This window comes from Pezoporus occidentalis, unplaced genomic scaffold (assembly GCF_034315485.1).
Source record: "Pezoporus occidentalis ecotype Australia unplaced genomic scaffold, CSIRO_AGI_Poc_V1 ctg3, whole genome shotgun sequence".
Taxonomy (NCBI): Eukaryota; Metazoa; Chordata; class Aves; order Psittaciformes; family Psittacidae; genus Pezoporus; species Pezoporus occidentalis.
The window spans coordinates 17,739,017-17,760,670 of record NW_026914940.1 but is presented as its reverse complement, the minus strand read 5'-3'; the positions used below and the strand labels follow the sequence as shown (position 1 = coordinate 17,760,670).

Sequence of the window (21,654 nt, the reverse complement as noted above, 5' to 3'; positions counted from 1 at the left end):
CAAATACTGGAAGGCTGCTATGAGGTCTCCACGCAGCCTTCTCTTCTCCAGGCTGAACAGCCCCAACTTTCTCAGCCTATCTTCATATGGGAGGCGCTCCAGTTCCCTGATCATCCTTGTGACTCTCCTCTGGACTTGTTCCAACATTTCCATGTCTTTTTTATGTTTAGGACACCAGAACTATACGCAATACTCCAAGTGGGGTCTTCTTTTTGTTAGTGCTCCCCTTATTTTTCCAATTATCTGGAATCATCCTAATGTCCAGGGGCTTTGTCAGGATCAAGACTGCAATGTGGTGTGTACTATACAAGCACAGAATAATCTGTGCATCTAACCATTTACATGATCTCAATGCTTCTTCCTGAAGGCTAAATTCCTGACTTGGAGCACTTCCTTTCTGAAAGTAAATATAAAATCCTAGGTAGATATAAAATGCTAGGTCTTCTAATGTCAAACATCCACATTTCAAGATCTTGAACTGTAAAATTGGTTGTGTGTCTTCTTTAAAATAGTGGGGTCCATTTTATATGCACAAGGTATTTCTGTTTTCCCTTATTTGCTTTGTTTCCAGAACAAAGACTTTAAACTATTTTTTATTTCTTAAAAAAAAAAAAATCAGATTATAGAAGATCTTATTTTGTGCTCTCAATACAGCAACTGTTGAATAAAGATTAAAGTCATATTTGCAGGGTGTATGATATGTCCCCTTTTTCTACTAGGCCAAGAAGTATTGAGAGAAATGGCAGTACAGATGAGGGAGCTGTATTGGTGGCATGCTTGCTGCTGTCTCAAATCATCTTAGGTATTTGGTCAGGGTGGAGGAAAATAACATCTTAAAGTGAACTTTACAGTGATGGTCATCTCATATTAAAAAGAAGAGGTAAACATCAAACACTAAAGGATTAGAAAAGGCCATGCTGCCCCTGAAATACTGTGGTGTATTACAGGCTCTGACAGAGAATATTGTGATCCATGAGTTTGGTGTTGTAACTTGGAAAAAGAAGCACAACATTTGCTACATGAACAAACTTAGAATTGAAATTCTATTCTGTCTCCTATCTTTATGTGAAGTATTGCTAAAGACCCTGCTTTTGCAACTTTCAAAACAGATCACTGTGAATATTGAAGTACAGGTGGTTGTTGCTGGAACTCCATGGGGGTGGAGACAGCTTTTTATATAGATCAGCTGGGGTTCAAAATGTTATTTGACAAGCAGCATCATCCCTTCCAGTGAGTTGCTCAAGAGTGAATCAGCTGGAAATGCAGTATTAAATATGAATATATTTTTAGAGCCAATTTAAATTGTAAAATATATTTATATTCTAAAATACAAATTCTTTGAGAGCTCCTATTGACATCTTTCCACCATGTCACTAAAACATGGCAATCTAAATTAGTGAACCTTAGTTATTTGCATTTGAAAAAATAAATCAGATTTATTTATTTAATTATAATTTCAGTGAATTCTTTTTTTCCTAGATGTGTGTTGCATGTGGCTTTGATTTATTACACTTTATCTTAAAAATAAAGAAGTATTTCCTTGATCACATATAAGTATCCATTTATCAATAAAATAAAAATATGTTCTTGACATTTTTATTTTATTTTTAGTGGGATATAGTTTATATCTTTTAATTTATTCTTCTTGATCTTTTTAATCCTTCTGAATCAACATGGTTTCATAGTGAATTTCAGTGTCTTTGTTGTCATATAGCTTTTAATGCGTTTGATTTTTCACATTTGCTATTTGTTTATTTTTTTGCTTCTCAAATGTTTTATAGGCACTACACCAATGCTGATACTGTATTTGTGTTGGCTTGGAAGTTCCTTGTAATTTAAAATCCCCCTGGTAGATCTCAGGGAGGAGACTGGTTTGGGCTTACACATCCAAGAAATGTAATCCATACTGGCTTTCTGCAGGTTTACTATCTCAATGATGTACGGCATTTGACATAACTTCTCTGAAAAGCCTATGAGAAATTTCTTGGATTTGGATACATAATATAATTCTAGTTTTGGTTCACATGTTTTCCAGCACTTCTTTTTGCATTCTACCTCCAGTAGCTCAGGCATCTTACCTAAAGTCATCTTCCATTGCTTAGTTTGGAGTCAGTCCATACATAAGCACAGGGTCAGTTGGATGTTGACCCAGACTCAGCCTGGGTTTTCTAATAGTGCAAGTGAGCAAAGTGCACTGTTTAAAGAAACTGACTGAAGTTGTGAATCTTTTCTTTTCCCAGAATCCAGAAGTCTTGTAAAGTCTAGGATTGTCTAGCTGTTTCTTCTTGATATATTATAGTTTAACAACATAAATGGAGTTGTTAATCACTGTTACGCTCCTGGCCCACCTTCAGCTGTTTTTAATTGAGTTGCAAACACAACCTTTTTTATCAAGCACTTGAAAATATGGATTTCTTCTGTTCAGTGTTACATCCCATACACCATAAGTGCCTCCACAAGTCATGCAAATGGGTGAAATGCCTGAAACCTACTATTAGTCCCAAACTTTGGATATTAAAATACTTGGTGTATTTAATCTTCAGACGTCTATAAGAAAAGCAGATGAATACTACCTCTGAAAAATAGTCATTTAACTTCATATATGAGTCATTGACCTCTAGAAGACATTAAATCCTTTATTTTTTCTTCATACGGGAGGTACTCCAGTCCCCTGATCATCCTCGTGGCCCTCCTCTGGACTTGTTCCAACAGTTCCATGTCCTTTTTATGTTGAGGACACCAGAACTGCACACAATACTCCAAGTGAGGTCTCACGAGAGCAGAGTAGAGGGGCAGGATCACCTCCTTTGACCTGCTGGTCACTTTTGATGCAGCCCAGGATACGGTTGGCTTTCTGGGCTGTGAGCGCACACTGCCAGCTCATGTTAAGTTTCTCATCAGCTGACACCCCCAAGTCCTTCTCTGCAGGGCCGCTCTGAATCTCTTCTCTGCCCAACCTGTAGCTGTCATAATCATGTAATACTACATGAGAATTGATGCGATTTAATTTTATATTTTTACTGTGAACCTTTATATGAGAACAGATCTAAGTCAGTATGCATTACTCTTTGAAGAATGATGCTAGCAATCTCCAGTAACATCTGAGAAACAAGCTTTATCTAGATGATTCTTTCACTGGATGGCCAATACACTGGCAAAATTTGACTGATGTTATTACTGTATGTCCATTTTTCAAGGTTAAAACTGAATTTTTCTGAATCTTTTGAATAGCAACACTAATATTTTAAATTTAATATTTAATATCTATTAAACATGTCAAGTTGTTAAATCTGTACTAAGCATATTTTAATCTTATATTTAGAAATTTTATGTTAAAGACTGAAATTCAACAGAAACCTAAAGCTACACCATGCAGTTACAAAAGTACTGTCTCTATAAAAATAAATATTCAAAATTCAAATCCCATGTATAAAACACAACTTTGTATTTAAAACTTTGAACTAGTTTTAACTGCAAATTTATTTATAGCACCTTCATGAACCTACAGGCTTCTTCAGGATCACTGCTGGCAAACGGTTTTACAATTGTGAAAGCTTTGATAGTAAGAAGTCAAGGATTTTGTATGACATCATCTGGCATTACCCATGGTTGTCGCTGCTCATGTCTTAGATTACATAGTTAGACTAGCATCAATGTAAATAATCCATGAAGACAAAACTGGAGGTGATCATGTATGCTTCAAAAACACCTACAAAAATTAGGAGCAGCACCTTTTGCAGAGAAAGAGGCTCTTGTGATGTATGAGTCATGCAATGCAGATTTTCATCTGTGGCCCAGGAGTCAACCTGCACACTCTCCCCAAATTTGTAGCAGCTCTCAGGAAAGGAGAGGACAAATGGTGCAGTCTTCATGGTGAGAGACATTACTGTTATTTATGGTACATGAGCACTAAATAATGTGATGTCTGGTTAGTTGTCTTTATTTTTTTAATCTTAATCTGATACCCAAATGAGAAATGAGTAAGAAGTTAATAACTTATTATTTCATGAAAATTAAAGACAAAATTGAGACACTGCTCATGATATATCAAGGAATTGACAGAACAAGGCATTAAGTTTACAGTGTTGGCTAGGAATTATACCAAAGTTGAAACTTTGTCATATTATGACAGTGGTTTATGCACTACCATTGTCACTCCTCTTTTTTGTCTTACTCTTATGAGCAGAACTGCAGCTGACACTGTCAATGACATCAGGTCAAACACCTGTGTCAACATTTTTTGCCTGTCATTTGTAAGAACTACTGTGGTCAGTAATCAGAAATAACATTTACACCAATGGCCATTTCTGCTGCAACAATCATGTTCCAGCCAACTGTTCTCATCTGAAAAGTATCTGTGCTCAACAGTAGAGGACATTGTTGATATTTCATCATGCTTAACACAAAGGAGTGATGCTTCTGGATGTATAGCATCTTAATGAGTATTGTCACCTATTGTTGTTAATACCTTTTGCTCTCCTGCTTTTTTTTCCTTGCAGGATTTATTTGAGCTTAAATTATTCTTTCTTTCCTAACTGCACAACACCATGCTTTCTTAGCTGTTTTGGCTTTACATTTCTACTAGATGTGAAGTAGGGGAACAGAATATCTTTCTTCTCCTATCCTCCAGCAGATATTTGTCTTTGTGTGTATTGCTCTAGTCAGTACATGAAGAATAGTAGTCCAGCATTTTAGGTTGAGGCATCACATTGTAATAAGCTCCCATGTGTTTACCTGGAAGTAAAACTAATTTTACATACCACTAATTTCTGTTTTATTTCTCTATTTCATTATTTCTAACACTCATATTTGAATAAGAAGCCACTTTTAGGAAAATGACCTAATTAAGTTTTCTTCTTCTATATGTGATGCAACAACAGAATTCTTTTGTGCTTTGCTATATTACAAAATAATCATAAAGTTTTAAATGGTAGCTTTATTGAAAAAACTCTTAGAAAGTTAAATAATTTAATAATTTTAGTTCAACACAAGATTGTGGTCAGAATGCAGACTTAATTTCACTCTCTCAGAGTTGTAAAGGAGCTAAGAAAATAATAAAATTTTTTGTGAAACGGGCCAGGTTGCAAGTAATTTCACCCTGTGATAGCACAAAATTTTGAAGGAGTTATCTAATTTCTATTTAACAACTAGAAACTAAAGCAATTTTCAGCAGTGGTTGCGTATTATGCAACATTTTCTAAGCTTTAATTTCATTTAACTGTACCAGTTGACAGCTGTTTTTGTGCCTTCATTAATTCAAATGAAGGCACAATAATTTATATCAGAACTTTTATCACCATACAAATATAAAAATTATAAAAATTAGTATTCTTCTCCTAGATTTCAAATTTCCTGTTGTGCTTTCTTATTTCATCCTCAGTGGAAATCTCAGGGTGTTTGCTAATGTATCATACAGCCCCATTCCTTTTGATTCTTTCTCTAATAATTTTTTCCAAAATAGCTTAGTCTGCACTTTATGCCATATTAATGTTGTCCTTATGTCGTTTATAATCTAACTGTCATAACCTAGTATTTCAAAAAGCCTTGAGGTGTCCTAGCTCTTTACTTAATTCCAAGACTCTACTCTATTGCAACAACGGTCCAGTGCTGATCCAAGGTTGCTCCAGAGTTCTCCAGTGCTCTGAATCTTTCCCATGTCAGAAATGGTATTTACTAACTATAATTGACAAGAGATTCTTTTAAATCTTTGTATTCAAGTATGTATACTTTGTTACTTCCACTCTGGACCAACCAAAACATCTAGGACTCCAGTAATTCTGTTACTTAAAAAAAACCTTGGTGCATAAAAGTATGCACTGGGGAGGAAGGGCTGCTCTCTTACATACTGTAGAAGAGATGTAGGTGTAAATGATAAGTGTGAGAATTTTTAAATAAGAAAAAGGTGGCTTGAGAAAGAGCCAAATAAAATAAATCTTGAGGTAAAACGTAAAGGTACAAAATTTATGTAACAGAAAAAAAAGTATTTGCAAGATGTTATGGTTGAAGACCTTCTGGGAAAGACATACTCAGATAGTTTCGTCCTCCAAACTTCTCAGAGGAAATCCTGACAAATGTTTCAGATGAAAGCTTTAAGATAGTCTGCAGCTATTCCCCAAAGTCTTATATAAGCCTTATTAGGTTAGGTAAAGAATTAAGACTTATTCAACTGTTGCCAGTTATCATCTTAGTATAATTGATTCAATGTGCGAACCCAACTCGCATCTCATCGATAGTTGAAGTAACTGCAATTTATTTGGCCTTTCAAGTGTCTCACACAGTCATTTAATAGCTCTTCCAATAGCTATTTTGTTTCTACATAAGGGTTTCTGATTAACCCTTTTCTCCTTATTAACAAAGATTACTGAAAAAGATACCATTGAAAAGAAAGTGAATTTTTAAGGCACGTAAACTTTAAATTGTTTGGGGAAAAAAAGAAAGGTACAACAGTCACAATTTATTTTCAAAGGTAGATTCTATGTTCTGGTGAAAAAGTTAAGAACAAATCTGTGGATACATTTTTATTATTTACAAATAGCTTCCTATTTTGTCATTCATTTAATATCATAATACAATTAAGAGAAAATTAATAACTCCAATTGCCAGAGCTGCTTATGTTCAGAACGAAAAAACTTTAAAAACATAAATATATGAAAAAAATATCTGGTTATAAACATGCATATTTTTATTAGCTATATAATAACTGACAAATATCACCTTTATGTGTGGCCTGAAACTGACATTAAAAAGCATTTTATATATTTTTCCTACTCATCATCATCCACATAGGGGATCTAGATAATGATTTCTGTTTTGAATGGAATTTGCATGTATCTTTTCACATGACTGCAACAAACTGCTCCATGTCAAACATGGACTATACTTAATATTTCCTTCTACTTTAAGGCAGTCTACATCCATTTGTTTTTAGTATTTAATCCAAACTGATTTCAGGACTTTATGTAAGAGGACATGAACTTGTAATAGTGCTTCTATTACTAAACCTTGTGCAATGCATTTTTCTTAAATTTTTGTGGTTTTTTTTTTTTTTATAACCCCTTTCTCTGTGCAAATCTGTGTTCTGTCCTTTCTTGAAGTTCCCACCTGGAAACAGTTATGCACAGCAATAAATATCTATTCTGGTTAGCATGTGTTTCAGGTGATACAATATGTTGGACTTTTGATATTCCATAAACCAGTGATAAAACTCCTCCTGACTTCAGAAGTACTAAAAATTAGGCATTATGTAGTATTTCTACATCAAACTGTATTCAGTAAGTTGTGAATCTTTGTCATGGAGGACTGTTCTTAAAAGCAAAGATGCTCAAGAAGAATTTATTTGGTGGTCAGGGACATGAATTGTTCTTTAAATCAAGCTGTTCCTTGATAACAGAAGCCTTGTAGCTTAACTTGATTTTATACAACACAGATCAGTGACAAGATGTTATGACTTTCTGTTTTAATTTACACTATTTTCTGGAAACCATACTTGCTCATTTCCAGCTGGGATCCAAGTGATCAGGGCTCAGCTCCAGGATGTGTCACAAACTACCTCTGTGATATTAAGTGCTTCAATCTTTCTATGGCTCAGTTCTTTACCTATAAACACCATCAATAAAGATACTGTTGTCTATTTATTTGCTATGCTGCCTCTTAACTCTGGAAGTTTTTTTTTAGGAAAAATCTATTCCTCATTTTACTTAGGTACATCACTAACATAAATGTAGTACAGTAGTAGACTGAGGCTTCTATACACTGCTATACTCCATAACACTAACAATAATGTGAATATTTTGTTAGGTTTCTTTTGGCATGTGATTCTTGATAAGGTTTAAAAGTCAGTGTATCGCTCAGACCAGCTCTAGTTCAAAGATCCTCACTCTAAAGTCCCACTGGCTAGCAGGAAGATAAATGTGGCCAAGAAATAGAAAAGAATGAATAGGAAACTGAGCCTTTATCTTTAAAAAAAAAAACTGAGGCAGTATTTCCCCCCCTTACTCCCTCCCAAAACAAGGTCACAATTCATTTTTATTGTTCAGTTTAAAAAAACCAGACATGTAAAAACATGCATTCCCATTTCACAGGAACCCCACCAACAGTGATTTTCATGTAAAACCAAAGGAATTCTGTGCAGCGGTCTATACACTAGTCTCCCAGGTTCTATGTACATAAAATTTCTGGCATGAAGCTTATAGTAAAGTACACTGGTTGAAGTTTGCCATCTTTTGTAGCTGAACTGACTTCCATAGAAGCACTCACGAAGTCTGCAAGTCAAGTTCTGCTGATCTAAACACTGGATATCTTTGAAAATTTTGGACTTCACAGAAGTTAAGCAGTAAGGAATGAAAGATGAGAAAGAAACTTTGTATGCTTAACAAAATGTCTTCTCATCACCATCTTCAGATGTAGATAAGTCAACCCAGAGGATTAATGATTTTCGTACAGAATTTCTGTCTGCCAATGCCTTGAATTCCCCAGGTGTTCTTAAATTTGTAAATAAGGACCTAGCAATTGTTCATGCTTTGAACAAAGACATTACTAAGTAATAAAATCTTTATAAACATCACTTAATCACCCATAAAATAAACCAATGACATACTGCTATAATTTACATTAGAAAATAAAAAAATGTGACCAAAATGTAGGGGTTTATTTAACATCTGTTTAGCTTGGGTGGGCAGATGGGGTCTGATCTTGTTAAACCAAATACTACACCTTCGGGTTTATACAATAGCAAGAAAAATAGAGCAGAATATTAAAGGACTGACTGATGAAAGTAGTGGACGTGACCTCATACAGTATAGTAACTACTCATATCTTGGGAATGTGCCCCTCTGCAAAGGGATGTGTAAAGCTATTGTATGAGTTGAGGTTACAGATTGAGCGTGAAAGTGGGTTAAGAACATTGCCCCTTAGTTCCATGTTACATGTAGTAAATGGACATAGCTAGGTGATGCTGGAGAGCAATTTCTCAGTCACTGTCTAGAGGTGCTCTTTTCACTTCCCCTTCTCTTCCCATCGTCTAATACAAGAGGTTCTTGCATTTAACTTTTGTGCCTTCTATACCTAGAGCTAAACAGAGTTAACACAAAGTGACAATGACTAGAATTACACTTCTGAATAGAAAAAAAGAGAAATCACTTGCAGTGTATTTTTCTTTTAGTTTAGATTGAACTATTTAACTATATAACATTAAAGCCAGTTTCTTATCACTTACAAGTCAAATTCCTGTTTCATTTAAATTGATGCAAACCTGGAGATGGAAAATTATGAATGACATGACTTCTGAACCCAGGACATTATGTCATGATCAAAATGGAAAAAAACACTTTTTTTTTTCAGAGTCTTTCTGTCATTAGGTGGAAGTAGACATAGCCGTCTGGCAAAGAAATAACACTCTACCAAAGCTTCCCTTCAGCCTGACAGTTTCCCTCTTTCCCAACAAAGAGAAGCAAAAAATTCTGCCCTTTTTTTTTATTATTTTATTATTTATTTTTCTTAAGGTGGGAAAAACCTGTGAGCAATAAGGAAAAGATTTATTTTCCTAAATCTCAGATTACCTGCAATAGTAACTGAAGACAGAGGTAAGGTAAAGTTCCCGTCGTGTTTTCAGAGTTTTGACTCTGAAAGAAATGACGCATAATCTTCAGTTAAATAGGGAATTTCCCCAGTATCGAAAGATGTGTAAGGAAATTTGTAAGACCTGTTTAAGAACTTAAATTTCCCATGTGTAGGGAGTTTTAGTATCAAAACCTAGTGCTTTAGCATGGAAGATGTGGATCTAACCATACATGCACAATATGAGTAGATATGTAACATATCCTTTGGAAGAAAATCCTAAAATATTCCATCCAGAAGAAATGGAATTGACTTATTCAAAAATATCTCACTGGAGCTTCATAAACTCTCCAGCTGCAGAGCTCCAACAGAATAGGGTGGCTTGGGGAATCTTCACAGCTTCAGCCTGCAAAGTTATGGAAAAAAACAAAAAAGTGGTCTTGGAAAATTTGAGAGCTCATCTATAATCCTTCAAAAAATTTACAAGTCTTCCTTCATAATCCAGTGGAATTGATATATTCCTATTCCAATACACATTTTCAGACAGGAACGTTTTCAATTGGAAACATATATATAGAATTTAGAGGAAGTCAAGTATACTTCAGTCATGTAATTTTACATATAAACTCTCCAAGACCATGTCTTTGTCTTCCTCTCTTGTTTTAAATATATATCGAAAAATGCACAACATAAATCAATTTCTTGTGTCAGTAACAAAAAAAATTATGTTTTAGAACCTATCTCACACTAGTAGTTACAATGGCTACATTTTTATGATAGTATCTGCAGTTTAAACCAGCAGAAGTTTATTGCAAAGTACTGGCACAATGTTGACACTTGTATTTTTAATACTTAATGCTAAATTCACTTAAGCCTTTGCATGACAGTAGCATCTGGAGAGTTTTTCTGTTTGTTAAGTAGCTAGGATGACTAGTTTTCCACTTCTGGGAAATGTTACTTTCAGGGAGGTAAAGGATTTACAATTAGGGAAAAAAAGCCAAGAATTACAGTATTATGAGCATGACATCTCTGTCTGAGAGTCCTAATTGCCAGAAACAGAAATGCTGGCTCACACACCACGTCAAAATAAATGAGAAAATATCATTAAAAGTAAGTTTGGAACCCTCATTTTCCTCTATAAAGTTGTATATTTTTACCAATCTGTGGCAATGTGAGGGTGTCACGGAGTGTAAGCAGTACTTGAGAAAGTATGAACAGGTGGCCTTAAATTCAACAGAAAACCAAGATTTCAACTGTCTGCATGAATTTAACAAAAGCTAAAGGAAAGAAGAAATAATTAAAAAGAAAATGCAATAAAAAGCCTGTCTGCCAAATGTTTAGTGTCTGGTTCTGGACCCAGGCCCAATAGGACATGCCCTCTGTAGGCTGCGGCACTCAGCAGTAAAGTCCTTATCTGCTCTCTGGAATGTTTCTGGATTTTATCCAACAATTTTTTTAATATCAAATTTGTAAAAACCCTAGGAAATCTTAAGACAGAATTTCTGAACAATATTTGTTTGTTTTGTTTTTTTTTATTGAAACATAAAATGGCTAGTCCTGGGCAAGTGGGAAGATGGCATACTGCAAAGTAGGAAATTTCAGTGCTCTCATACAAAAAGCCCAGAGTAGCTATTTAGGAACATGAAAGCAAAGCAAAATGCTAGAAGCAAATGCTGGAGTTGCTTTTGAGGCATTGAATTTAAAAAGTAATGATTAAATGGTTTCCACTGTCTTGCAAAAAAACATGATCACCTGTTGCTCTAGACATTCAGTGCCAGAACAATGTAGAAGTCTTCACAGAAATAAAATGCTAAAATAAATTCTCTCTCCCTGCAGTGCAAAGTGGTAAAGGTTTTCTTTCTCTCTTAGGCCTTGGTTCAGTAACTCAGGATGTCACCCATACAAAGTTGACACCAAGACACAGCAGCAAAGCAACTCTTACCTTCCTGAAGGGGAGGATGGAGGCCACTTCAGATAATAATGACATCTCAGATGGCATTCTTTATCTCTTCTTAGGATCTAAACTACGTGTTTACAGAGGCAGAATCCATAAACCTAGGTATCTTCATCCACTGTGTAACTCAGAATTATGGCCTATGGACATCTAGACAATAGAACTGGCAGTGCTAGAGAGGTACCCAGCCAATCAGCCAAAGGCTTTCTGCTTCTAAGTGCATTGACTTCCCCAGGATCTAAGGATTCTGCTTGCTTGGTCCACATCGATCTTCAGCAGTCTTCTGTCTCCTGTGGAATAACTTGTGAACACCTGAAGGTGATGTCCCTCAATCTTGTACAGAATCCACATTTCAGACACTACTGGAATCCTTTATTCTTCTTTCATGCATACTTCAAAGACATGTGTTTAGCCCCCTAGTTAGTAAGATCCTTGGCAATGGGCTGTTGTTCAACTCTACACTTACTAGGAGAGAATGAGGACACTGGTGAAGGATTTGGCTGTGCAATGGTATATTATATATGTAATTAAAGGGCCATATAGAGCAGCCAACATTGCTTTACCAAGGGGAAGTCATGTTTGACCAACCTTATAGCCTTCTATGAGCAAGTAACTAGGTGGATGGATGATGGTAGAGTGGTAGATGTGGTTTTTCTTGATTTCAGTAAGACATCTGATACTGTGTCCCACAGCATCCTCATAGATAAGCTAAGGAAGCGTGGGCTTGATGATCAGGTAGTGAGGTGGATCAAGAACTGGTTGGAAGGAAGAAAGCAGAGAGCTGTGGTCAGTGGGGCAGAATCTAGCTGGAGGTCTGTGACTAGTGGAGTCCCTCAGGGGTCAGTGCTGGGACCAGTGCTGTTTAATATTTACATCAACGACCTGGATGAGGGAACTGAATGTACCCTCAGCAAGTTCGCTGATGATACTAAACTGGGAGGAGTGGCTGACACACCAGAGGGCTGTGTTGCCATTCAGCGAGACCTGGACAGATTGGAGAGTTGGGCGGGGAGAAACTTGATGAAATTCAACAAGGTCAAGTGTAGAGTCTTGCATCTGGGGAAGAACAACCCCATGTACCAGTACAGGTTGGGGGCTGACCTGCTGGACAGTAGTGAAGGGGAAAGGGACCTGGGGGTCCTGGTGGATAGGAGGATGACCATGAGCCAGCAATGTGCCCTTGTGGCCAAGAAGGCCAACGGCATCCTAGGGTGCGTCAGAAAGGGTGTGGTTAGTCGGTCAAGAGAGGTTCTCCTCCCCCTCTACTCTGCCTTGGTGAGGCCACATCTGGAATATTGTGTCCAGTTCTGGGCCCCACAATTCAAGAAGGACAGGGAATTGCTTGGAAGAGTCCAGCACAGAGCTACAGAGATGATTAAGGGAGTGGAACATCTCCCTTATGGGGAGAGGCTGAGGGAGCTGGGACTCTTTAGCTTGGAGAATAGGAGACTGAGGGGTGACCTCATCAGTGTTTACAAATATGTAAAGGGTGAGTGTCAGGATGATGGAGCTAGGTTTTTTTCAGTGATGTCCAGTGATAGGACAAGGGGCAATGGGTGTAAACTGGAGCATAGGAGGTTCCATGTGAACATCAGGAAAAATTTCTTTACTGTGAGAGTGACAGATCACTGGAACAGGTTGCCCAGGGGGGTTGTGGAGTCTCCTACATTGGAGATATTCAAGGCCCGCCTGGACAAGTTCCTGTGTGATGTACTCTAGGTTACCCTGCTCTTGCAGGGGGATTGGACTAGATGATCTTTTGAGGTCCCTTCCAACCCTTAGGATTCTGTGATTCTGTGATTCTGTGATATGGCTGCTATGTTTTAGACAGTGGATTAGCTGATAAGACTGCCTCTGATAACAAAGAGCTGGCCCAGAATAACCAACTAGTTTTACAGCCCAAATGCAATAAATACTTACACTAATTCTACCATGCTTTCTCAGAATATAGCCAGACACAATTCACAAATGCAGTCTTGAATTTTATTATTTACTAATAAAATCTGGTAAACCAGTTCATCTCTTCTTCCTGGACAATGAATTACAGAAGCTGAATCTGCCCTGAAAAAATCACACTGTAGGTTGGACATTAATTAGAAACATGAGATCAGGACTGAACTGGGTAATTTGAATCACTTGCTTACAGACCAGTTAATAATTTTCACACACTTTTCATTAAAAACAACCATCTTGTGGCTGCACGGGCAGGTTTAGTAATTCTGCTGTCATGAGTACAATTATAAAATAAACACAAGGGACTAAATGAGAGAGTGAGAGAATGAATTTGCCAGCTGGAAGCCTTAGCAAAGTGATATTCTATGACCTCGGGAACCATTCAGTACAATTGAACCTTGTCTATCCTTGACAATATATTCACAATAAATGTAATTGACTGCTCCTCTCTGAACTTTGGGACTATATGGAACTGGTCTTGTCTATGAAGATTACATGTTCAATAATGTCTTTGCATATGTGAGGTCTTTCTTACCCTGTGGCTAGTGCGTAGGCTGCAGTATGGTTTAGAAATACTTTACATATTTTGTTATCAAGATTTTAACTGTTATGGTTATTGTGGTGACATTTCTTTCCCTGACCAACACCTCCTTTTTTTTTTCTTGTTCTTCCTCCTGATTTTTTTATTCACATACTTTTCAATGTTCTTTTGTGCTTTTTAAAATCTTGGATTTTTCACAATTTTTATATTCTGATATTAATTGGATGCTCTTTGCTCTCAGTGACTTTATAAAGTACAGGCCACACATCGTGTAAGAAGGTTCTTTTTTAAGCTTTCTTTTAATTAACGTATTTTCAAAACAGAAACTAGGTGATAGACAAAAGCAGTAAGAAAATAAAAGCTTTCCACATATAATCCCCTCCCAACTATTGCAAAATATATATTCCATTAAATATTCCTGAAGATCAACACAGCAGAGTGTCAGTGCTCCTTCAGGTGTTGGATATCTCTGTTAGCAGAGCTGAGCAAAATAATAGCAATGGTTATGCATAAATAGGGAAATATTCTAAAGATGCACACTACCTGCATTTGGGGAGGAGGAAAGGTAGATCAGTGTGAAATTGCATATGGTCCAAGGCCAACCCCTCTGTGTCTGGAGAAGTCCTGGATTTGTTTTGTCTTAAAGGAGTCCAGTTCAGGTGCTGCAAGATCACCCTGTTATATGAATCAGAAAATATTATAAAGTGGCTACAACCAGGAGATTATCTTCAACAGTGCAATCATAAGGCAGATGTGCTTGGGGTACCCATACACCTCTGGTCATTATTGCTTTTCCCACGGTTTAGGGTGCTATAATCCATGCACTGCAGTGCATCTGGATACAGTATGCAACAGAGCACAGCACTGAAATCCAAGAAGGTGTACTTTTAAAATAAAGAATATATAAGCTGTATGAAGCATCCACTGTGGGTAAGGCAACAAGCAGACACAAATAACTACCATAGCAGATCTATCCTAGAAAGTTTCTTCCCATACAGCCCCTTCAACTAGACGTAGCCTATGCAAACACAGTGGAAAGTAAATATTAATGTATAGTACTAAAATGTTCAAACTTAAATGTCTTTAAAAAGTTCACTTTTTCAGTACTGCTGATCACTCCCAAATTCATTAATACTATTTGCAATTCCATATGTTTCACAAGTTTTGCAGGTTGCATACAAATCTAAAACTAACTGTTAACAGTTAACATCATATTGAGTTACATATTTCATATGCATGAGTATATATGAACCCTGGAGTTTTTAGAAAAAGAGAGAGTCTATAGCCTCTGGCCTTTGCATTTTATATATACATATGTAAAACTCCATTTATACATTACTGAGGGGTTTCAATTAGAGTCCTATCAAACTTTACATTTAGATGCAATTTTCATTCATACTGTAACTCAAAAGGCTTCTCAGTATTAAAGAGCACCTTAAGAATTAGCAATAAGATATGTTACAATAATTTTTGGGTGGTATGTTAAAGATGGAAATTTGATTATATAGATAAGCCAACAAATTTAATATCTCCACTTGCCTCAATGACCAGGAACTTCCTTCATCCTATAGAAAGTGCAACAAATATTACTATATTTCACCTTGATACAAATCCTACTTATTTTATTTTGGCTGTCTAAATACTAAAATGATTTTTAATACAGTAATTTGCCATACAAGGAAGACAGTACAGGAAGGTACTGAAGTGTGTTTTCCATGAAGCAAAATGGCACAGAAACTACAGTCTCTCTTAGGCCTGAGTTCATCCCATCAACTCTATGGCCTTACCTGAGTCTTCCAAGCGGGCATCACACAGACCCATGGAATTTTACTTAATTGGTGAGAAGATAGAGTTCACCTCTAGAGAGCAGTTTAGATGGTGTGTGGGCTTGCAAGTGTAAAACAAAGGGGTTGGTGACTGATGGGTCTGAGGAAGAGAACTGCTCCTGCATCTGCACCAGCTGCAGCTTTCCCAGGGCTGATGCTTTCCAGCTTAAGTAAATTGCATTGTTGTAACCAAAATGGGACATGCTGATGGAATGAGTTATCATTGCTGGCATTAAATCAGAGAAGACAGGATGCAATCCTGAAGCCAGTGGGAAATAGTAGCAAGCATTTCTTGCAAACCCTGAAATATAAGAATTTTATTACTGTCATAAATCATTTACAATATTTCTCAGCACTTTGTCAGCTAATTGTCTACAAAGTAGGTCACACAAAACCAAAGAAACCTTACAATACTCAATTATCCCTTTAGAATCCTACTGATTTGTTTCTAAAACTTGTTCCCAAGAGTTTACTGTGTTAGAGATGTTTATATCCATCTTTTTTTTTTTATTTAATAAAATAATTTACCAGAACTGTGGACTTCCACCTTTGTCATGTTGAAATTTCCATATTTCCCTAAACTTATTTTCAACTTCAACTGAAGTCCTAATGCTAGGATGAGTTGCAACCTTCATTTCAGAGCTAGAGATATCCACAGAACATGTTCATTATATACAGCATTTCTATTCTCTGATGCCCTACTACTAATAGAAATGTTGGTATTCAGCCTCCTTTCAGCTGCCTGTATTGAGGCTGTCACAAAGACCACCTAGCCTCCAGCTGCTGCTCCAGAACAACACAGGTCTCCTGTAGGGCCTGTGTGCTGTCCACCAGTGACACTTTGTCCTACCTTAGGACATCTCAAGAGGCACCAGGAGCCTTTGTTTAGGCAACTGAATTGGGTCTTTTCTGGTACAGTCATAGTCTGGCAGGGAGAGAAACAAAATAAATGTTTGTCATTTTAGGAATCTTTTTAATTGATCTTAAAATATCTCTCAGAATCAGTCTTTCTTTTTTTTTTTACTGAAGTAACTTTCTATGGTCATGTGTCCTCCTGTAGGGCCAAGCAGCCTTTGAGAGCCACAGTCTTGGTAAAGACTGATTTTCTACACTACATAACAACATGAAGAAAATGCCTCCATTTTTTTTAGTGGAGTAAAAATAACCTCATTTGCAAGGCACTGAGGACTAGAATAGTCTTCGTGTGACATTTATTAGATACTGTCTTAAACTTACCAACGTATGACTTCTTTCAAAAATGGCAAACCAGGAGATGCATGTTAAGCCAAGTAATCTGCATCCAGTTTTATATACAACAGCTATTGAAGCATATCGGTATTGGGACTGACTACAATTGTTTTTACATTTAAATGAATGCAAAGTCTTTAAACAAATCAATTTTTGATGTAAAGCCAGACCCCAGGTCTAAACTGTCCTTTTATATTAATGTAACTCCAGTAATGTCAATGGAGCTGCAAGAACTCCAGCATCATGCTGACCCAGTTCCCCAAGATAATGTTCCTGGTGATTGTCTCTAGGTTCCAGGTTACTTTAAGCTACTGCATTGCATTGTTTCTAAATATGGGAATTTTTTGAGGCTCTCAGTATTAACGAATTTTTGTAAATCTTAGAAAGCCTTTCAGAACTGGAAAGATTTCCAGAATACTTGGACTTTCTGCTTAGTCAGTGTCAGTTTTTGCTTGTGTTGAATTTAGCATGGTAGGTGACATACTGGTTTACTATTTACTCCATTACAGTTTATGCTGGAAAGAAATCAGTACACAAAAATCTGGAGATTATATATATATAATAGCCATATATATAATATAATCATCATGATAATTATATAATTGAATTTAAAATATATGTGAACTTTTCTAGTGACACTTTACTCTTGATAAACTTTTTCTGCATTTCTGGTAAAGGTACAAGTAGATTCTTCTAAATTTACCCATATAACTCGAGAGTCCAAAAAAATTATTTGGCTCTTGTGTCAGCTGAACATCTTGGTTCTAATGCTGAGGGTATTCTCAAGACACTTCAACTCTCTCAGCTGATATCAGCCAACAGGCATACAGGTCAGCCAGAAAGCTGTTTAAGGATGTACACAGGAAAAACAACCACGGGGAAAAAATAAACACAAGGAACATCATGGCCCATATGCCTTCCAGTTAAAGGAAGATCCCTGTATGGGAAAAAAAAAAAAAAAAGAAGGCTTAAAATATACAAATAATTATAGTGTCCTTTTTGAGGCCACTTTCATTTCAACACGTGTAACAAAGAGATGTTGTGACATTGGATTAAAAAGCTTTTGTCACCAAATTAGTGGCTGCCTCAACCAATTCAAACAATTAGCCCAGTTTATCCAGTGGCTTCATGGCAAGAAAGAGATCATTTTAAATGTTTTTACTTACACCAGCCTGCCTACAACTCTTACAAGTTCAGTGCTAAGAGATTTAAAGGAAATGCAAACCAAAAGAGACCTTCTTTAGTCTGTTGGTTGTTGTCTTGCCAAATCAGCCGTCTGTGTACAGAGCCAGTCTCTGTATCAGTTGTGGCTTTTCCTTGGCTTCTGTTCAGAGAGGTTAGGAACTGTTTGTTGTTTAATAGAGCCCTCAGAGATCATTCTTGGAGAGAGTAATTTCTTTAAACCAGAGTACATGGACCGAAAAATCTTTTATAAAGTCTTGAAATAGGAGCAATTGGATGCACTCTTCCCCTGCTAAATATTCACTGGGAAACAGCAAACCAAATTTGAGGTCTGCATCCCCAGATTTTTGTCATTCAGCAATTTACCACATTCGGGGGCAATGTTTGGCGCCTATGTGAACACTTCTCAAGTGAATCAATGCTGTCATCACATATGAAGGTAACTTACTCTCTTGCAGAATTAGGCCAGTGATAGAGAGCAAATTTCTCTGTCAGAAATAGTACCACTGGCAACTTAACAAGAACTTGTGTTTGAGACACAGCATGGACTTACATATAAACATGCATGTTTGCAATTACTAGATATATTAGTCTGGAAGTAATGCATTAGAGGTTTGTTTGTTTGGGGATTTTTTAATCTACGTAAGAGAAATATTTAAGAGAAATTAAAAAAAAACACCAAAAAAAATGTTTTGTTTGTTTGTTTCTTTGGTGAAACAAAACAAAACATAAAACAAAACATGAAACAAAACAAAACAAACAAAGCCTAAAATATATTTTATAGGATAGAAAATAATTTGTTTGAGCTGAATATGAAAACTTTTGGTGTTTTATATTTGGAATGTAATTTTTAAACAGTTGTCATTTTCAAAAAGCAAATGCTTGAAAATTAAAAACTTAAATATTTTCCCAAATACTAACGTGAAGTTTTCTGAATTTTCCCCTTTTTTGGCTGAATTTCTTCTCCCAGAATTAACCTCAAATTAAGCAATGATTTCTATCCTTCCAATTACATCTTTATAACAAGAAACTTTTCACTGAAGAAAAACTAAATGCCAGCATTATTAATCTGCATCCACTGAATCAATAGCAGAGCTTTTTGGTTTTCTGTCTTGTTCTCAAAGAATAAATGCAAGCAATCTATTCAGATTGCGTTAATATTCATAGTTATAATTTCATTATTGAATTCTTACTAATGCTTGGCACTTTGTAGAGCTGACAGCTAGAGAGAGCAATATCACCATATCTACAGCAGTGCATATCTGCAGAGATGGGCCTGACCAAATTACTTGGAGTCTTGAAATTACCACAGCTACATTACTTGGTCAGTTATGTTCACCTCCTGTGGTACTACTTTGTACGTATAGACACACTCTAGTGTTGAAAATAGAGATTTTTCAAAATTCTAGTCAGTTGTGTCTCACTGTGAAGATGCCAGCAGAATGCCAATCTGCCAATGAGTCAAACCCTTTAAGTTGTCAGAATAAGTTGCCTTGAAGTTATGGTAAGTTGTCATAATGAGTCCAGGGTGAATGATGAGGGGGATACTCCAATGATCAAAATGATCAGAATTCATGTAAGGCATCAGACAGCTGAACAAGTGAAAGTTTTTCTATTCTTGTTCTTTTTCTTTCACAAGACAATGGAATGTGCATGGAATAAAATATGACTTAGCAGAAACACTGGTAACAGAATCAAAACTTTTAAAATTACTTAAAATTGTGAATCAAAACAGTCTTCAGTAAATCAGGTTTGGCTGAACTCACATAGTGGAAAATACAGCATTGTTTAGATATAATTTTCTATTTTTTTTTCTTTTTAATTTTAGCAGAAATTAAATAGAAGTAAAAATCAATATTCACAAAATCACAGAGTTGTTAGGGTTGGAAGGAACTTCTGGAAATCATCCTTAAGGTTTGGGGCATTTTTTTAGTAGCATTCAAAAACACATATTCAGTGAATGTGTGATTCAATGATCTTTAATTGAATGATATTACACACATGTCAGCCACAGCTTTCTCTTGTGACAATAAATCCAGAAGATACTACAGTGTCTGACACGGCTTTTATATGGTGTTTGATTCTCAGCTTAATTTATAATGTTTAAAAATGATATTAACCAGCTTTATAATTCTGCATTTTTTGCTGATCCATCCTATTTAATTTTCTAAAATATACTGCATGAAATATTAACTTTATTATTTTGACCCAGCCTGAATTTTTTGTGAGTCCTGGAAAATGTTCAGCTGAAGCTACCAGGATGTTACAGAACGCTCTTGAAAAAGAAAACTTATTTCCCCATAAATGTCAGTAAAGGCATTTCAGAATAACAAACCAAGCATGATTTAAGTATTCTGAGGTCCTGTTTGTTCATATTGTTCAAAAGATTCCTCAGTTGCTCTATTTGTGAACAACTATCATGAAAATATACTGAAACCACTGGGAAAATAGGCATAAATGCCTTCAGAGGCCATGCAACAGATAGAGTGACACTGGATCAAAGGAATATGAACACTTTCCCTAAATATCTTACCAGCTGAGGCTCTTTTGGTCTAAAGGGGACTTATGTCTTCTGTGCAGATTATTGACTTCTTGCCCTTACTCTTTCGGGACACACTGGATGTGTCCTAGTCCATTTTATTTACTAGTGTAGACATGGCTATAAAATTTAGGATTTGATGTCAGGGTAGTGGGGAGTGGATCTGGCAGGAGCGGGGAAACCAAGCAATGCTGAGGAGTGGGGAACATGAGTGACCAAGAACATTGCAGCTGAAAGCCCAACAGATGGTCTTCAGGAAGTAAAGAAACATGAAACTGCTGAAATACAGCTTGTGAGAGAAAAAGAAAGATGGAATAGTTACTGAGTGAGGTACTTTCTTAATCCCTTCTCTTTTTCTCCTTGTAGTTTGTGGCCCATTTGGGGAAGACCGAGAGTACGAAAGTTGGAGAGAAACCTCTAGTTTGATCTATGGGTTATGTGCTCAACACCAATGCCCATCATCTGAATCACTGAGAAGCAATTGCAACTTGAAATCTGCCCCCAAAAGCCATACTTGAGCCTCCATATCCTCATCATTGCTACCTATCATGCAGAGAAACTTTAACAAGAACACGGTAGTCCTGTTGGTGGCAAACACTGAATAAACAGAACTCTCTGCCAATATAATCATTCTCAGTTCTCTTACTTCGTGGGCCCCACCTCCTTTCAGCACCAACACAAGTTCCTCTTGCCTCACTGGCACAAGCAAGCTCCTTGAGCCATCTCAAGTTCATTTTCCCATGGGCCTCTTAGGTGGGACTCCAAGAGGAGTTAAAACCAACGCCTTGTTCACATAAACCCTGAATTAGACCATATCTCTGTGGCTTCAAGTGTAGCATAAATTATTTTAAGGATT

General features: G+C 36.5%; 1 long non-coding RNA gene across 1 annotated transcript; it reads left to right on the top strand.

The window, feature by feature from the left end:
• LOC134168041 (uncharacterized) lies at positions 1-21,425 on the top strand. Its single transcript, XR_009966382.1, has 2 exons — positions 1-295; positions 21,165-21,425. It is a non-coding gene; the product is annotated as an uncharacterized LOC134168041 (long non-coding RNA).
• The last annotated feature ends 229 nt before the right edge of the window (positions 21,426-21,654 follow it).